Raw genomic sequence first — 17,020 nt, forward strand, 5'->3', positions numbered from 1 at the left:
GGTCTACACGTTAAATAAAGAAATAAACCCCACGTAATAACCCCCTCTAACAATACAAAATCTAGAAAACATACTTTTTGTAAAATTATTTCTCAGTAACAATCATGAAGCAAGTGGATAAACGTGTGTACATTGTGAACCCAGTGGCCCCGAGTGGGGAGTACGTAATATCTGAAAGGGTACTTAGCCAATTGAAATGAGCCAATTATTTAGTGTCTTCAACCAAGCGACTGATTAGTGTGGTGGTGCGAGTCACCCCCCCCCCCCCATGCATCCATGGGACGTTTTTGCCAGTATCCGTTTGGCGTTCTCTGGTCCAACACCGGTGAGACAAGGCCATAGAGAAGACTGTCTCTGCTGTAAGTCAATCTCTACACCAATCAGTTTCAAAGACAATGCATACATTTGCAGAGAATGTTTGTCTCCATGCGTTGCCACACGTGTGCTTATTGCAGACTTGATGCCTTGCAAAAGGTATCTATTTAGTGTTTGAACGTCTTAACACTTGTTTTTATTGCCATAAAGGGTAAAAATCTATTCTTATTTCTTCATCATGCCCCTCGTGACCGACACCACGTGGAGAGGGCAACTTCTTCAGCGGTCGACTGACAAAGGGGTTCTAATTGTAATAAAGGTAGTTATGGACACATTTAAACGTGCACGCGTGGATGTAAATAATAAATAGCAAGAAAATGCCATTGTGCGGTCTGTTACGCCATCGCTGCCCACATTCAGGACTGTAATTTATAAGAAATAACACGAAAACAAACATGGCGTCCTCTGGTCTGACACTGGTGAGACTAGGCCATAAAGAAGGCTGTCTCTGGTGTAGGCCAATCAGTTTCAAACACAATGCCACGTGTTATAATCAGAGCATGTTTTGTTTGCATGTTCACCACAAGTACGTGTGTGGTTAATGCAGACTTGATTCCTTGCAAAGGTATCTACAGTATTTGGACATCTTAACGCCTGTTTTATTGCCAGAAAGGGTAAAACCTATTCTTATTTTTCATAATCACAGTAAGAATTACTCAATACTTCCTTGCAAATTACACACGATGCATACACAATCATACGTCAGATCTTATCGAATGTGGCGACACATATATATATACATCACTGCATGTAAACATGATTTAATGGAATTTCACCAATTCCTCCACATTCTCAAGAATTGCTGGGTGGAGTGCAGTGGAGGGCAGTGTTCGTTGAGAAAGAAAAACATCTCAACCCAATGTCTCTTTTAAGTTATCATCGTCAGCAGCTGCATCAGCCATCGTCAGTCCATGGATGAAGACTTCCCCAGGCCGCCGTCGTCTCTCGCAATCCTACCCATTAAGATTCCAACGAGCACCAGCACACGAGCTGATCTCATCGCTCCATCTCCTCGATAGAACGACGTCCTCTCGGGGAACACGTTCCATTCGTTTAACTCGCACGGCTTTAAAATGACAAACTACGGACTAGGGCTGAACAATTTGGGGAAAATATCTAATTGCAATTTTTTTGACAGATATTGAGATTTGATTTGCGATTACATTTCTTTAAGTCAAGCTTCAGTTCAATATTCACTGTAATAGATATTAAACTAAATATTAACTGCTCGATTATTTTCTAATGCAAGGATGATAACTTAAAATATATTAATTGCTTCCAACATGTATTTATTATTCAGCATACACACACGTAACCTGATCCATACAGCCGACCACAAATAGATGGTGCTATTTACAAGCATCTAAAATCGATATAACGGAATGTATTATTTTATGAATATTATGATTTTCGTTTGTCAACCTACTGCTGAATAACGTATTGCGCACGTCGTATTGATTATGGGGGTTGTTTGCCCAAACTTATCCACGCCGATCAGTGCGGAGTTGATGAAAGGTCTCCGGGACTGGTTCAGACATTACGCACCACTGATGCTGACTGTGGCCTGGAATCGAACAACGATTGGCTAGCCGGGTTCACAGCGCAGTGGCTAGCTAACTATATATAGTACCAATGCTCTCTCCATTAACACGCGCACTTCAATTAATCTCGCATTGGTGGGGGTTCGATGTAAGAATCATAAGAAAAACAGTGCGGTGCTGGTGAATGTAGCGGCCTCTAGTGGCCGCAGTTGTTATGCGGACCCCGTCATCCGAGCGCATACCGATAAAAACAAACGCGCATCCTTAGGGGCCGTCCATAAATGACGTCACGCACCTGGGGGGGGGTCACACATTTGTGACGATGTGTGACATGGGGGGGGGGGTTGAGAAATGTGACGTCACATAAAAATGCGCAACTTTAAATAAATGTAGAACACACGTTCTACTTAATTAAATAGAGTTTTTAATAAATGTTTCCTCCTACAACATAAGAGTGCAGCGCCACATTAAATACGCACTACAATGATAATAGTTTAAAGCGATTTGAAGCATGTTTAATTTTTTTTGGGGGGGCAGAGCTTTGTGACGTCATATTTAAGGGGGGTCTGACTTTTTGTGACGCCGTGTGACGAAGGGGGAGGGCGGTCAAAAATCGTCCAAAATTGCGTGACGTCATTTATGGACGGCCCCTTACACGCTATGCGTGTATCGTGAGATTAAAGAATCCGTTTTCCTTTCATCAGACGGTGACAGTAAAACACTACCAAAATGCAATTATAATTAGTTAATCTGTTTTAGTTTTTGTTATCTGCAGCTGCAGCTTGCTACATCTCGACACGATGGCCTGGTATGCAGGAGGTCGTGGGCACGATCCCGACCCTAACGCATGCTATATATTTGAAGTTTGCGTATCTCTGTCCACGTGGTCGCGTGGAGTTTTCTCCGGGTCCCCCGGGTTTTCCCTCCACATGTAGAATGAGCGTGCGTTTATAATTCTTGGCTGCTATACATTTCCACATAAGCCACTTCTTTGAGCTATCATTTGTGGCCAGGTCGCGTCTTCAAAGGAGCTTTACCTGTACACAGTGACACTGGGGGAGATCAAAGGGTCGTGGTGCTCGTCACCACCACCGCTTTGTGCGCCATTCAGAACTCAACTAGTGCTCGTGAACGGCCCTTGCCCTGACAATCTGCACGTGGGGAATCGTTGGCATTTGCATGACAAATATTCCCCATACTAGCTTGTTAGCCCGTCCTAGGATGGAAGCTGTAATATTAAAGATGTAAATTAACGTTGTATTGTGTGAGTGTACATTTAATTCGGAAATGTAGCACATAAAGAATTTTTTCTTAACTTATTAAATGAAATTAAGGACTTTGGGAGATTTCTACTTCAATTGTATTTCACTGTAGCACTGTATTCATGGCAGTGAATGTTGCACAAAAGGAAGTCATAAAACACCTGACAGCATTTGACCGCAGCACTGCAAGTGCTGTTCGCGAGCATCCATTATGTCCAGCACCGCCACACGAGGAGATGGGTGACCAACACCACGCCCGGCCGCCTTTGTCTCCTCAGTGGTGATGTTTACGCACCCACACCAAGAAGTACTCTGTACACACACGCACATGCAGACATGTCGGACTTCTTTCGCACCGTACGTAGCCAGCCGTGATAATCGGAGGTGCGGGACAGGTATGTGTGGTGACATTCTGCAGCGATATGACGGCCCACCCATGCCGCGCCCCGCTGATGCCAGCGTCGATTTGGGACCCTTGGCTGTGTGTTCACCGTGATCCAGTCGGTAAGAGTTTGTTCTGTTAATCCACGTCGGTTTTGCGCTACAACAACAACAAAAAGCCACGGCCACATTCTTACGCTCCCATTTTGCACCGAGCGAGGGTCATTGTTGCTCAATCGGTGGCGCCGCGATTGGCCCACTGTGCGAGCAAGCACGCGCAGGAGGTAAGAATATGTCACCGACAAGAGCCGGGGCTGGCTGCCAAGCAATCGAGTGCTGCGCGGTGTGGCTTGTCCACTCTTCTGGGATTACCGAACTCACACAATGAGCCATTTGTTCCTTCCCTCCAAATGCGTTTTTTGGGGGGGTGGTGGGAGGTGCGTCCTGAATATGCACAAGCACATTGACACCACCACTCTCTCTCAAACACCACCACCCCCTCTCAACCCCCACCATCCCCTCTCAACCCCCACCACCCCCTCTCAACCCCCACCACCCCCTCTCAACCTCCACCACCCCACTCACCCCCACCACCCCCTCTAAACCCCCACCACACCCTCTCAACCCCCACCACCCCCTCTCAACCCCCACCACCCCCACCACCCCCTCTAAACCCCCACCACCCCCTCTCAACCCCCACCACCCCCTCTCAACCCCCACCACCCCCTCTCAACCCCCACCACCCCCTCTCAACCCCCACCACCCCCTCTAAACCCCCACCACCCCCTCTCAACCCCCACCACCCCCTCTAAACCCCCACCACCCCCGCTTACCCCCCACCACCCCCTCTAAACCCCCACCACCCCCTCTCAACCCCACCACCCCCTCTAAACCCCCACCACCCCCGCTTACCCCCCACCACCCCCTCTAAACCCCCACCACCCCCTCTCAACCCCCACCACCCCCTCTCAACCCCACCACCCCCTCTCAACCCCCACCACCCTCTCTCAACCCCCACCACCCCCACCACCCCCTCTAAACCCCCACCACCCCCTCTAAACCCCAACCACCCCCTCTCAACCTCCACCACCCCACTCACCCCCACCACCTCCTCTAAACCCCCACCACCCCCTCTCAACCCCCACCACCCCCTCTAAACCCCCACCACCCCCACACAACCCCCACCACCCCACTCACCCCCTCTAAACCCCCACCACCCCCTCTCAACCCCCACCACCCCCTCTCAACCCCCACCACCCCCTCTCAACCCCCACCACCCCCACCACCCCCTCTAAACCCCCACCACCCCCTCTCAACTCCCACCACCCCCACCACCCCCTCTAAACCCCCACCACCCCCGCTTACCCCCCACCACCCCCTCTAAACCCTCACCACCCCCTCTCAACCCCCACTACCCCCTCTCAACCCCCACCACCCCCTCACAACCCCCACCACCCCCTCTAAACCCCCACCACCCCCTCTAAACCCCCACCACCCCCGCTCAACCCCCACCACCCCCGCTCTCAACCCCCACCACCCCCTCTAAACCCCCACCACCCCCTCTCAACCCCCACCACCCCCTCTAAACCCCCACCACCCCCGCTCAACCCCCACCACCCCCGCTCTCAACCCCCACCACCCCCTCTAAACCCCCACCACCCCCGCTTACGCCCCACCACCCCCTCTCAACCCCCACCACCCCCGCTCAACCCCCACCACCCCCGCTCTCAACCCCCACCACCCCCTCTAAACCCCCACCACCCCCTCTCAACCCCCACCACCCCCTCTAAACCCCCACCACCCCCTCTCAACCCCCACCACCCCCACTCAACCCCCACCACCCCCTCTCAACCCCCACCACCCCCTCTAAACCCCCACCACCCCCTCTCAACCCCCACCACCCCCACTCAACCCCCACCACCCCCTCTCAACCCCCACCACCCCCTCTAAACCCCCACCACCCCCTCTCAACCCCCACCACCCCCACTCAACCCCCACCACCCCCTCTCAACCCCCACCACCCCCTCTCAACCCCCACCACCCCCTCTCAACCCCCACCACCCCCTCTCAACCCCCACCACCCCCACTCAACCCCCACCACCCCCTCTCAACCCCCACCACCCCCACTCAACCCCCACCACCCCCTCTCAACCCCCACCACCCCCTCTAAACCCCCACCACCCCCTCTCAACCCCCACCACCCCCTCTAAACCCCCACCACCCCGTCTCAACCCCCACCAACCACCCCCTCTAAACCCCCACCACCCCCTCTCAACCCCCACCACCCCCACTCAACCCCCACCACCCCCTCTCAACTCCCACCACCCCCGCTTACCCCCACCACAGTATTATCATGAGAGAGATGGAGACTGGGAGGATGACAAGTCCCGTTCATTGGACGATAACTCAAGAATTCATATTGTTTTGTTCTTTCGGTAAAAATGTCATCAACCACTTTGGGTCATGACTTGATTTGTGTTTTATTGTCAACCTCCACCGTCAGCAGTGTTATTACTGAAAGAACCAGAATAAGTCGACATTATAGAAAGCCAGTGCGCTCACTCAGGTTAAGAACCATTGCTACATTCTACATTATAGATTGTCAATACGCTCACTCAGTTTAGTAACCATTGCTACAGTCTACACTCTACATTATAGATTGCCAATACGCTCACCAGCTTAAAAACCAGGCTACAGTCTACATTATAGACTGCCAGTACACTCACCAAGATTAAGAACCAGGCTACAATCTACATTATAGACTACCAGTACACTCACCAAACTTAATAACCAGGCTACAGTCTACATTAGAGATTGCCAGTACACTCACTCCGATTAAGAACCAGGCTACAGTCTACATCAGTGTTTTTTTGTTTTTATTATTTTTATTTTAGATTTTATTTTATTTTTCTATCTACGTGACTTTACCGAAAGAGCCAAAGAATATGAATTCCTGCAGTCACGAAAGTATTGAATCAAAAGATAACTCAAGAAGAAGGGAATTATTGAAATCGTTACTTGTTCCGCGAATGAGATTCTCAGAAGGGATGGGGGAGGGGCGTGGATAAAAAGAACGTGAGATGTGTTTAAATCTGGCTGTCGCCTGATGATGCTGGTTGTAATTACTGGCAAAACGTACTGGAATTGTAAATGTTGTGGATTTACTCCCCAACACACCGGTGTGCTGTACGAGTAACGAATTTGCATGTTTTATTTACGTGAAAACCTTACTAATTGGCTGTCAGGTGGTGGCGGGTTTAACGACACATTTATATATTTACGCGATCTAACCCAAAAAACCCTCTACTATGGATCATATTGGTCGCAAGAGCCTACGTATTATACAGATGTGTGTATCATCACCCACATCAGCCATGCTCTATCCACCACTGCATGAAGGCCTCCCAATTGCATCCGCACACCAGCCGATTTCTCCACTCCATTTGGCTGTTGCTGCTGATGATTCTAATTTATGGGTCAGAAACGCGGACAATCATCAACTCGTTGCGTTACCTCCCATTCACATGTCAGTGTCATAATCAGGAACGATGTTTGACAGACATTTGCATTTAAAACACATTCCTGCGGAGGGAGCTGGTAGGAACGTTGGGTTGCTCATTCAATGGCCAGGGTCAATGGCCAGGGTCAACGGCGGCGTGGTGTATTCCGCAAATATGCCCGACTGTGAGGGCTGGCACAAGCCGGCGTGAGTAAGTTAAACGTTGAGTTTTATAAGGGCACCACGGGGTGACCAGCCCCTCCCCACCCAGCCCCACCCCTCCCACCCCCCACCCAGCCCCACCCTTCCCACCCAGCCCCTCCCCACCCTCCCCGCCCTCCCCACCCAGCCCCTCCCCACCCCTCCCCACCCAGCCCCACCCCTCCCACCCCCCACCCAGCCCCTCCCCACCCTCCCCACCCAGCCCCTCCCCACCCTCCCTTCCCCACCCAGCCCCTCCCTTCCCACCCAGCCCCTCCCTGCACGACGGACACAATAATCCCCTGTGGGCTGGTGTAACCAGGAGGTTCCTACCAGTAACACTGTACTGAGCCCAGTAAGTTGTGCTAAACAGCCATGCACTCCGCCATGTATCGTGTTTAGCGTGTACTCATCAGTGTAGTATTCACTCTTTATCACGCAAATTTGATATTTGCTCACTTTTGTTTGTATTTACACTTGTGTAGCCGGGAAAGCACCACACTTCGCTTGCATTAAAAGCTCGTAAACATTTTGTTCACCCACCGCACTGCAGGTCAAACGCTTCCCTGTCACTCCCTCGCACTGTTCGACTTTGTAATTCTCTCCGCATCGCCCTTCCTCAAGTTGAGTCTTATAATAACCTCACTTAATTCAAGAAACCCACCGACTCGTATCTAATGCACCGACAGTTAGTGCTGTTTGTTCCTGTCCGCTTCGCGTTTCTTTGGGCCTTTGGGTGCCTATTGTCATCAACCGTGATTTTAAATAAATCTGTTTTTTTTAATCAGTTAAATTTCACATTTTACAACGAATTTCAGGATTAATCTTCTTGGTTCTTTCGGTAAAGTCACGTAGAAGGGAGATAATAAAATAATAAAAATAAAACGTAATCAAATAATACAATTCTCACGACGTTTCGGCCACAACGCAAGCAGCCGTCCTCCGGTGAAGAACAGGTCTGTCGGAAAGACATTGTATTTTATTATGTTGTATTTTTATTATTTTATTATCTCCCTTCTACGTGACTTTACCGAAAGAACCAAGAAGATGAATCCCTGCAGTCACGAAAGCTTTAAATCGGAATTTCAGGATATTACCAATACTGCATCGACGCTATGTTTACTCACATTTTATGCAAATGTAAAACAAACAACATCTTGTGCATTTGTGCCTCTGGTAGTTGTTCTCCCATCTCCCCCCACCGCCGCCAGGCCTGCCTACGTGACTGTGGCTAGTGAGTCAAGCCCTAGGGAAGATTATCTAACGAGACAACATTTGGAAGGCACAACGCAACGCAGCAGTAAGTCACAAGATAGCGCCCTCTGCTTGTGGCTTTAGCCACAAAGTGCTCAATACAGTTCACGCAGCTTGCTCGTGAGTCGTATTTTACATATCTCACATCTAACGCCAAAGCATATTTATAGCCTTACACACACACTGGTCTTTATCGCACGGACCTCTGTTGAAATATTCTGCTTTCTATGAAAAAGTTGCATGCATTTGACATTGCACCAGACGGACATTAACTTGGCCTGTCTCCAAAATGTGAGGTTTGTCATCACTCATTTTTGCATTCAGCACGTTGTAGACAGTAGAGTTATCTTTAATTGCGATAGGGGCCGTCCATAAATGACGTCACGCAATTTTGGAATATTTTTGACCCCCCCTCCTCGTCACACGGCGTCACAAAATGTCATACCCCCCCCCCTTAAATATGACGTCACAAAGCTCTGCCCCCCCCAAAACCATAGTTCCATTTCGAAAATAAAGCATGCTTCAAATCGCTTTAAACTATTGTCATTGTAAAGTGCGTATTTCATGTGGCGCTGCACTCTGATGTTGTAGGAGAAAACATTTATTAAAAAGTCAATTTAATTAAGCAGAACGTGTTGTCTATATTGATTTAAAATTGCGCATTTTGATGCGACGTCACATTTCTCACCCCCCTCCCCTCGTCACACATCGTCACAAATGTCTGACCCCCCCTGCCCCTAGGTGCGTGACGTCATTTATGGACGGCCCCTTAACAGCGGTCCACGTTCCTGACATTCCGCTCCTTGTCTATCTGTCCGCAAGTGCACTCACTGTAACACTTGGTTCACCGCTGTTAAGTCGATCGGCAGGCAGGGTCGTCCAAACGCGTGCGGCCAACGTGGAAGAGTAGGCCAAATGACCCTGGTCAAGTTGCTGCTCTAGTGGGGGCAGCGTGCCGTCATCAGTGGCTTGAGCAAAAACAAAACCAAAAATACAGGTCTGCTCCCAACATTTGTAAATACCCCCTCTAGCGATATGCAATACTACTTCACGATTGCAATACTTCTACGCAATATTACACCGAACGCACACGCTCGACGACGGGACGGCGTTCTTTAACGTATCCTTCCCGCCTCCTGCCTCGTCGACACGTGGTTCTCATCTTGGATTCATTCTGTCGGTCTCCAAGCGAATCGTTTCCAAAAATGAAATCATCCTCTGCGGGGAAAACAAATAGTCCACACCCAGTAACGATGGTGTACCACACAAACTCTGACATTACGCTGACGAAGAGCGTGAATAACCTCAGAGTCATTGTTTATTTATGTCAAACTCTCACTCTCTTCTCCCCTATCTCAACTGTGGGAATCTTCCACCCCATTTCAATTTATTGTAATAAAACTGTTCACTGGTGGCACACCACGGCGAGGGACACAGAGCCGAGGATATGAGGTACACGTCGGGGATGAGAGGATGATTATGCGAGAGGGGGGGAGAGGAAAGCAAGAAGCAAACATAAACTGAAGCTGCTTGGAGCAGCGTCTGTTTTCACAGGGGGCGGGCAGAGGGGGCAGATTTGGTGCGGGTGTGGCCACGCAGATGTCACGTGACTAACAGGAGAGTCTTGTACTCTTAGTTCTTTCGGTAAAATCACGTAGGTAAAAAATGAAATTAAAATTAATAAAAAAATAAAAACAATAAAATCACGACGTTTCGGAGGCAACACAAGCTTCAGTCTTCAGGTGAAACTGTCACAGCAAAAAAATCTGTATCAAGTGGAGAGAAGTCCCAAGAGGTACGACCTTATGGTTAAGGGGGGAGTCTTGAGCTGATTTTATATATACGTAAGGGACGGTGACAGGGGAAGGGGGAGGAGCAAGCGATAAGATATAAGAGAGAGAACGGGCGGGAAGAAAAGAGATCTTGGCGAGAACGAGATTGAGAAGGCTGCGGACGAGTGTGGACTGAAGGAGTAAAAGAGGAAACCCCTGCAACCTTGTGTCGGCTCTCCTTTACATATACATCGCAGATGATTTCGACATACAGGACTTAAATATAGCGCTCCTCTTATCCAGTGATGTGGGGGACGAAAGTTGTGCATTCTATTATCTGCGAATTTACTCCATTTAGCCATTGGAAAAAAAAACGTGTGGATAATTACAAATAGGAAAAATTGGGCACTGACCTTATAGCTCCTGGAGATAATAGGAGTAGCGGGAAATAGGGTCAAGGATACAAGTTATCCTGTATTTACATTTACATCATAGTCAAATGACTTGAGCATCATTGTATCACCAATAGCAAACCTTTATCGTTCCTTACAATTATGCCCCAATCATCAGTCCTTCGCAGTGACTGTAAATGCAGTGCGAACATGATACATGTGTAGGGGTGTTAGAGAGAGAGCCCGTTATGCATGGCAGCCTATGGTAAACAAACACAGTAGGCGGGGCTACATGTGTGCACGAGCAGGTGCCCTCTGCGACGTCCGCGCCAGACGCCCTGGGGGGTCGATTCGGTCATTATGATCCCCCGGGGCCCCACCCCTCAGGGAGGGGTTGGGTATAAAAGGGGAATGTATCGAAGGGCTCGGGAGTGTTGTGTTAGCTAAGAAGAGAAGACGGAAGACGTCCTAGATAGAGCCCTGGTCTCCCCCTGGCACGCCGTCCTTATCAGGACCGCGCAGGCTCGAGCCAGTGGCGTGGTACCAGAGCCAGAGCCAGTGCTGGTCTGGACTCTGGGTACCGGGCCCGACTGACCAGTGTCGGGCCAAGATAGCCTCCCCTAGCCCATTAGAGGAGGACTCAGAGGCAGGCTAGGGTTAGCCTAGAGGTGTGTCCTCAGATAGACGGGTGAGGGGGCCGATACCCCCTCAGTGTGTATGTCACAACGTGTGGTGTTAAATAAACAAGTGTGCCTCCAACTCCGGTGTGAACGAGTCATAAGCGTTACTACATCTGGCGTCAGAAGTGAAACAAAGTACGAACATGGATACACGCCGGACGACTCGAGTCGGGGTACCAGAGGCAGAAGACACCACTGCAGTCGGAGGGCCCGAGACGGCTGAAGATGCCATCGACCAGCCGGGGCTGGGCGCATCCACGCCACAGCAGCTGGAGGAAGGGGAGCCGTCGATGGAGGGGCTGAGGGAGGCGCACGCGAAGCTGACCGAGCTGCTGTACGCCGCAGCCGCCATGCTCGACACCATCACGCAGCTGGGGGCTGCGGGACCGCCACGGGGCAACGGCAGCCGACGATCACAGCGCCTTCCCGCCATTTCCACGGAGCAACATTTTGAAACTCCCGCCATCGCCGCAGCTGCTGTTGAGGGCGTGGCCGCTCTAAGCATCGCGTCCAACGGCGGGAGTACAGTACCTGCCGCGTCACCACCAACGGGCGGAACGTCACCACGGGTGCGACCGGCGATGCCATCGCTGGTTCGTGCCGACGCTGACTTGAGTGAGGCGGACGAGGGAGTGCGTTCTTCCTCTGCAGCCGCTGCCTTACATCAGCGGCTACCTCCACTCAAGGAATTTGTGGGCGAGGATGGCGACTGGGGCGGCTTCCAGCGGCGCTTCCTCGCTCACCAGGAGATGGCACAGTGGACAGACGCCGAGGCTCTCCGCGCGCTGCCAGCACTTCTCGACAGCGACGCCCTCGCCACTCTAACATCGGCTTCGAAGGAGAGGCGCTCCACGCTGCGGAAGGCGATGCAGGTGCTGTCGGCGGTATATGGTCCACCATCGGACTGTCGCCAACTCTTTTACGATCGCCAGCGGGGGACGAAGGAGTCGCCCCTGGCGTACCGCACAAGCCTCCTGGCACTGGCGAAGGAGGCCTTTCCACGAATGGATGACGAGGGTGTCGACGCCATGGTGACAGAGAAGATACTTTTGCTGGCGGACGACTTAGACATCGTCATTGTCGCACAGGACGATGCAGAGATGTGCTCCCTCCAAGCGGCCCGTCTTCTCCACGCAAACCTGTCCTCTCAACGACGGAAGGCCAGCAAGGCGGCGAGCGGGCGTGCCGTCGCTGCAGCCACCCTCCCGGCGGAAGAGGTTTGCGCCATCGACCATCAACGGCAGCATGGAGCGGGAGTACGGGAGGACCGGGCCGGTTCAAGCCGTCTACAACATCCATCGTCGTCACCAGCGCTTCCACGCTGTTACAACTGCGGCATCCGGGGCCACGTCGCCTCGGGGTGCCGCTCTCCTGGGCAGCGCAGGACGACACCTCAACGGGACGCCGGCCCTCGTCACAAGCTCCACCATCATAATCCGGCGAGTCGCGGCACCCCTCATGCTTGGCCCACGCACACGCCCGTCACACACTCAAACACCGCAGCGAAGGGGGGGCCAATATCGCGTACCATGGCACCAACACGCACCGCTCTGGGTACTCAGATTGAACCCAGCCAGTGGTCCGTGTTGGCCCATCGGGTTGTAGCCGCGTCGTCAGGGTCGTCGGCCGTTGTGGGCCACATCGATGGGGTCGAGGTGCGCATCCTGGTCGATACAGGAGCATCGGCGACCATTATTTCGGAGTTGATTTATAACATTCTCCCTGCCCAAAGCCGTCCTTTGATGCCTGTTAACGTGCCATTCTTTGCTGCTAACGGGGGTTCACTTGGCATCATCGGACAAATTCGTGCCCAAATTTGTGTCGGGGATATTAAATTGTCTGGGCCGATTTTTGTTTCCTCCTCGCTGGCGGTTCCGTGCCTGCTGGGGACGGACTTCCTGGCCAAAATGCCGATTAGGATATTAATCGACCAGGGATGCATTGAGCTCCCATCGGGCCGACGCATGGCGTTTCTGCCATCCCCCGCTACGAGCCGGACGGCGTTCGCGACGGTGCCGGCGTTCGTAGATAGAACGGTGCGCGTTCCTCCGGGGGCGCAAATGTTGATTCCTTTGAAACTTCGGCGGCCCTTCGCTAAGGGCATTGGGGCTCAAGGGGTTCTGTTGGGACCGTCTAGGGCCGGGGTCAGTGGACCTGATTTACTCCCGGCCCAGACCATAGTGAGAGGGGAAGGAGAACCCTTCATCGCGGTCCTCAATGTGGGCTCGCAGACGGTGGTGGTCCCACAGGGGACCGTGCTTGCTCACGCAACGCCGGTGCCCTGTGAGGAACCCGTCGCGAGTCATGTCGGCGCTGTCCCTGCACCGCGACCACATTCGGACAGCGATGAAGGGTGGCTCGAGGCGCTTTGTGCGGGATCGACGGACCTGTCAAATTTAGAGCGTCAACGTCTTAAGACACTACTAAGGGAATTTTCCGACGTTTTCAGTCGGGATAAATACGATTTGGGCTGCACTAATCTGCTGCGTCACCATATTGATACGGGTGACAGCGCGCCAATACGCCAGAATCCTTTTCGGTTGAGTCCCGCCGAAAAGGACCATGTCAAATCGGCTGTTGATGACATGCTAGCCGCCGACATCATTTCTCCCTCCAACAGCCCTTGGGGAGCGCCGATCGTCCTGGTTAAGAAGCAGGACGGTTCGTTGCGGTTTTGCGTTGACTTTCGGCGCCTTAACAAAATTACGGTTGCCGACGCATACCCGCTCCCACGGATGGACGAATCGCTTGACGCCTTGGCGGGAGCGCGATTCTTCTCCACATTGGACTTACTTTCGGGATTCTGGCAGCTTCCTCTGGACGATGATTCAAAGCCTAAAACTGCTTTCCGTACTCCGCACGGCCTGTTTCAATTCAACCGGTTGCCGATGGGCTTACACTCAGCGCCGGCAACTTTCCAGCGGTTGATGGAATTGGTTTTGGCTGGATTGCAATGGGAGTCGTGCCTGATTTATTTGGATGACGTTATTGTCTTTGGCAAAACTTTTGATGAACATCTCCAGAGGTTGCGGGCGGTTTTCCTAAAGATGCGGGCTGCTAATTTGAAATTTAAGCCCCAAAAATGCCATTTGTTACGCGAGTCGGTGCGTTATTTGGGGCACATCGTGGGACGCTCAGGTATTTCTACCGATCCCGCCAAAACGCAGTGTGTAAGCTCCTGGCCGACTCCCACCTCAGTGGGAGAGGTTAGGAGTTTTATTGGGTTTGCGTCGTATTATAGACGCTTCGTCGCTAATTTTGCGACTATAGCAAAACCCCTACACGCTTTAACATCAAAAGGGGTTCGGTTCTGCTGGGGTCAGGAGGAGGAAGCTGCTTTTTGCTCCCTTCGGGACGCTTTGGTAAACGCTCCTCCCCTGATTTACCCTGATTTTTCAAAACCATTCTTGCTCGACACCGATGCGAGCAACACGGGTATTGGGGGCGTGCTCTCCCAGGTGGTTGACGGCGTGGAACGTGTGGTTGCGTACGGCAGTCGGGTGTTGTCTCCAGCGGAGCAACGATATTGTGTCACCCGTAGGGAACTGTTGGCAATTGTCCATTTCATCCAACAGTATCGCCCATATCTGTACGGTCGGCATTTCACCGTCCGCACAGATCATGCGGCACTGCAGTACGCCCTGAGGGTTCAACAGCCATCGGGACAATTGTCCCGATGGTTGGAGGTCCTCCAGGATTACGATTTCCAAACCACATACCGTAAGGGCGTTCGCCACACCAACGCGGACGCTCTGTCGCGCTTGCCAACCACCTCCGAGTGTGCATGCCTCCTGGGGTCTGGACGTTGCAGACCTCCAGGGGACACATCGGTTCCTGTCTTGGCGGCCGCCAACGACGACGATACAGTAGTTACTAATTCGATCGAACAACAGGGCAAAGATTCCCTGTTGGGGTTGCCCGTCATTGACTGGGGGCGCCTCCAGATGGAGGATGTGTCCCTCCTCGGGTGGCGACGTCGCGTTGGCGGTGCGGCGGGGGGAAAAAGAGGTGGTTCCGACGCATGGGAAATGTGCCAAGGCCTGCTGATGCATTGGGACGGGAAGTCGCGTCGACATCGGCTGGTGGTCCCTACTGGGTTGCGGGGCAGGGTGGTATGGGCCGCTCATGAGCGCCTCCTACACCTGGGGACCCAAAAGACTCTCGCCTTGCTGCAACTTGATTTTTATTGGCCTGGCATGACGAGGGATGTTGGGGATTTGTTGGGATCATGCTCTCGATGTGCACAACGCAAACCGCCGGCACGGGAGTCTAACCCGCCCTTGCAATCGATCAAAGTGTCCAGGATAAACGAGCTGGTCGCTCTGGACATTTTGGGACCATTCCCCGCCACCCCCAGGGGGAATAGATATTTGTTGACTGGTGTCGAGTATTTTACACGCTGGCCTATGGCCTGGCCTCTGGCCAACCAGTCGGCAGCAGCCATCGTGGAGGCCTTTGTTCAGGGTTATGTCCTGGACAAAGGTGCTCCGGAGAGGCTGCTGACCGACCAGGGCAGAAATTTTTCCGGTAAACTACTCAGACAAGTCTGTGATCTCCTGGGCACAAAGAAAATTCGGACCTCCCCATATCACCCACAAACTGACGGGATGGTCGAACGGTTGCATCGCACCATCACGTCCATGTTATCACAACAAGTTTCGGACTCGCAAACGGATTGGGACCTACAAATTCAGGGGGTCTTGGCGGCGTACCGGATGGCACCCCATGCAGCTACGGGGTTTTCTCCCTTTTACCTCATGTACGGCCGAGAACCAGACCCGCCTGTTCGTGCCCAGTTGCAGATCCCCGTGCCGCAGGGAAAAACTAATCTGGCTGACCACGTTAAATTTAATCTGGACAAATTGACCGAGGCACGGGATGCTGCAATGCAAAACTCTGACCTCCGTCAGAAGGCGAATGAGCGCCTCAGATTGAGTCGAGCGCACATGCTGCAGTGGAAGCCGGGGGACAAGGCATGGCTGCACTGCCCCCAGGTGCCACTGGCAACCTCCTCTAAACTGGTGCGGCCGTGGCGGGGCCCTGTGGAAGTGGTGGAGGTGTTACGACCGCAGTGCGTGCGCATCAAGTGGGGGAAGCGGCGATGGTTCGTGCACCCCTCTAGGTTAAAACCCTTCTCTGCGGTACACAATCACACTTCACACGCGCGTGGCCAAGCATGTGGGGGGTCGGCCGACTCGCTGGGTCCGTCTCCGTCGCTCTCACCTAATGCCTTGCCGGCTGTGCCACCTTCAGGTGCATCAGGAGTGACGGGCTCACGCCCAATCACCCCTCCTGCGGATACCGAGGGTCACGCGGAGTCGGATGAATGCTCACCCCAAGACGGACAATTGCCACCTGATGGTCCGCCACACGCGGTTACCCCGTGTGAGGGGCCCGCTGCAAGGACGCGCGCTAAAATGCGCAAACTGTTGTGAGGCCGGAAAATGTGTACATAGCTGTTGTGTTCATTGGATGTTGTGTGGGTGGTGTGTTCCCCACTCCTCGGATGTACATATGTTGGCTTCACCGTGTGTTGTGTGTGCGTGGTGGGTTCCCTGCTGATTGTATATAGGCTGTTTTTTTTACGGAATTCGTATTTATTCGGGGGGGGTGCGACGGGTTGTTTTCTCATCTTGCTGTTGCGTTCTTGTTCTGGTTCCTGT

Source organism: Lampetra planeri, chromosome 13, assembly GCF_965212315.1.
Source record: "Lampetra planeri chromosome 13, kcLamPlan1.2.h2, whole genome shotgun sequence".
In the NCBI taxonomy this organism is placed as follows: Eukaryota; Metazoa; Chordata; class Hyperoartia; order Petromyzontiformes; family Petromyzontidae; genus Lampetra; species Lampetra planeri.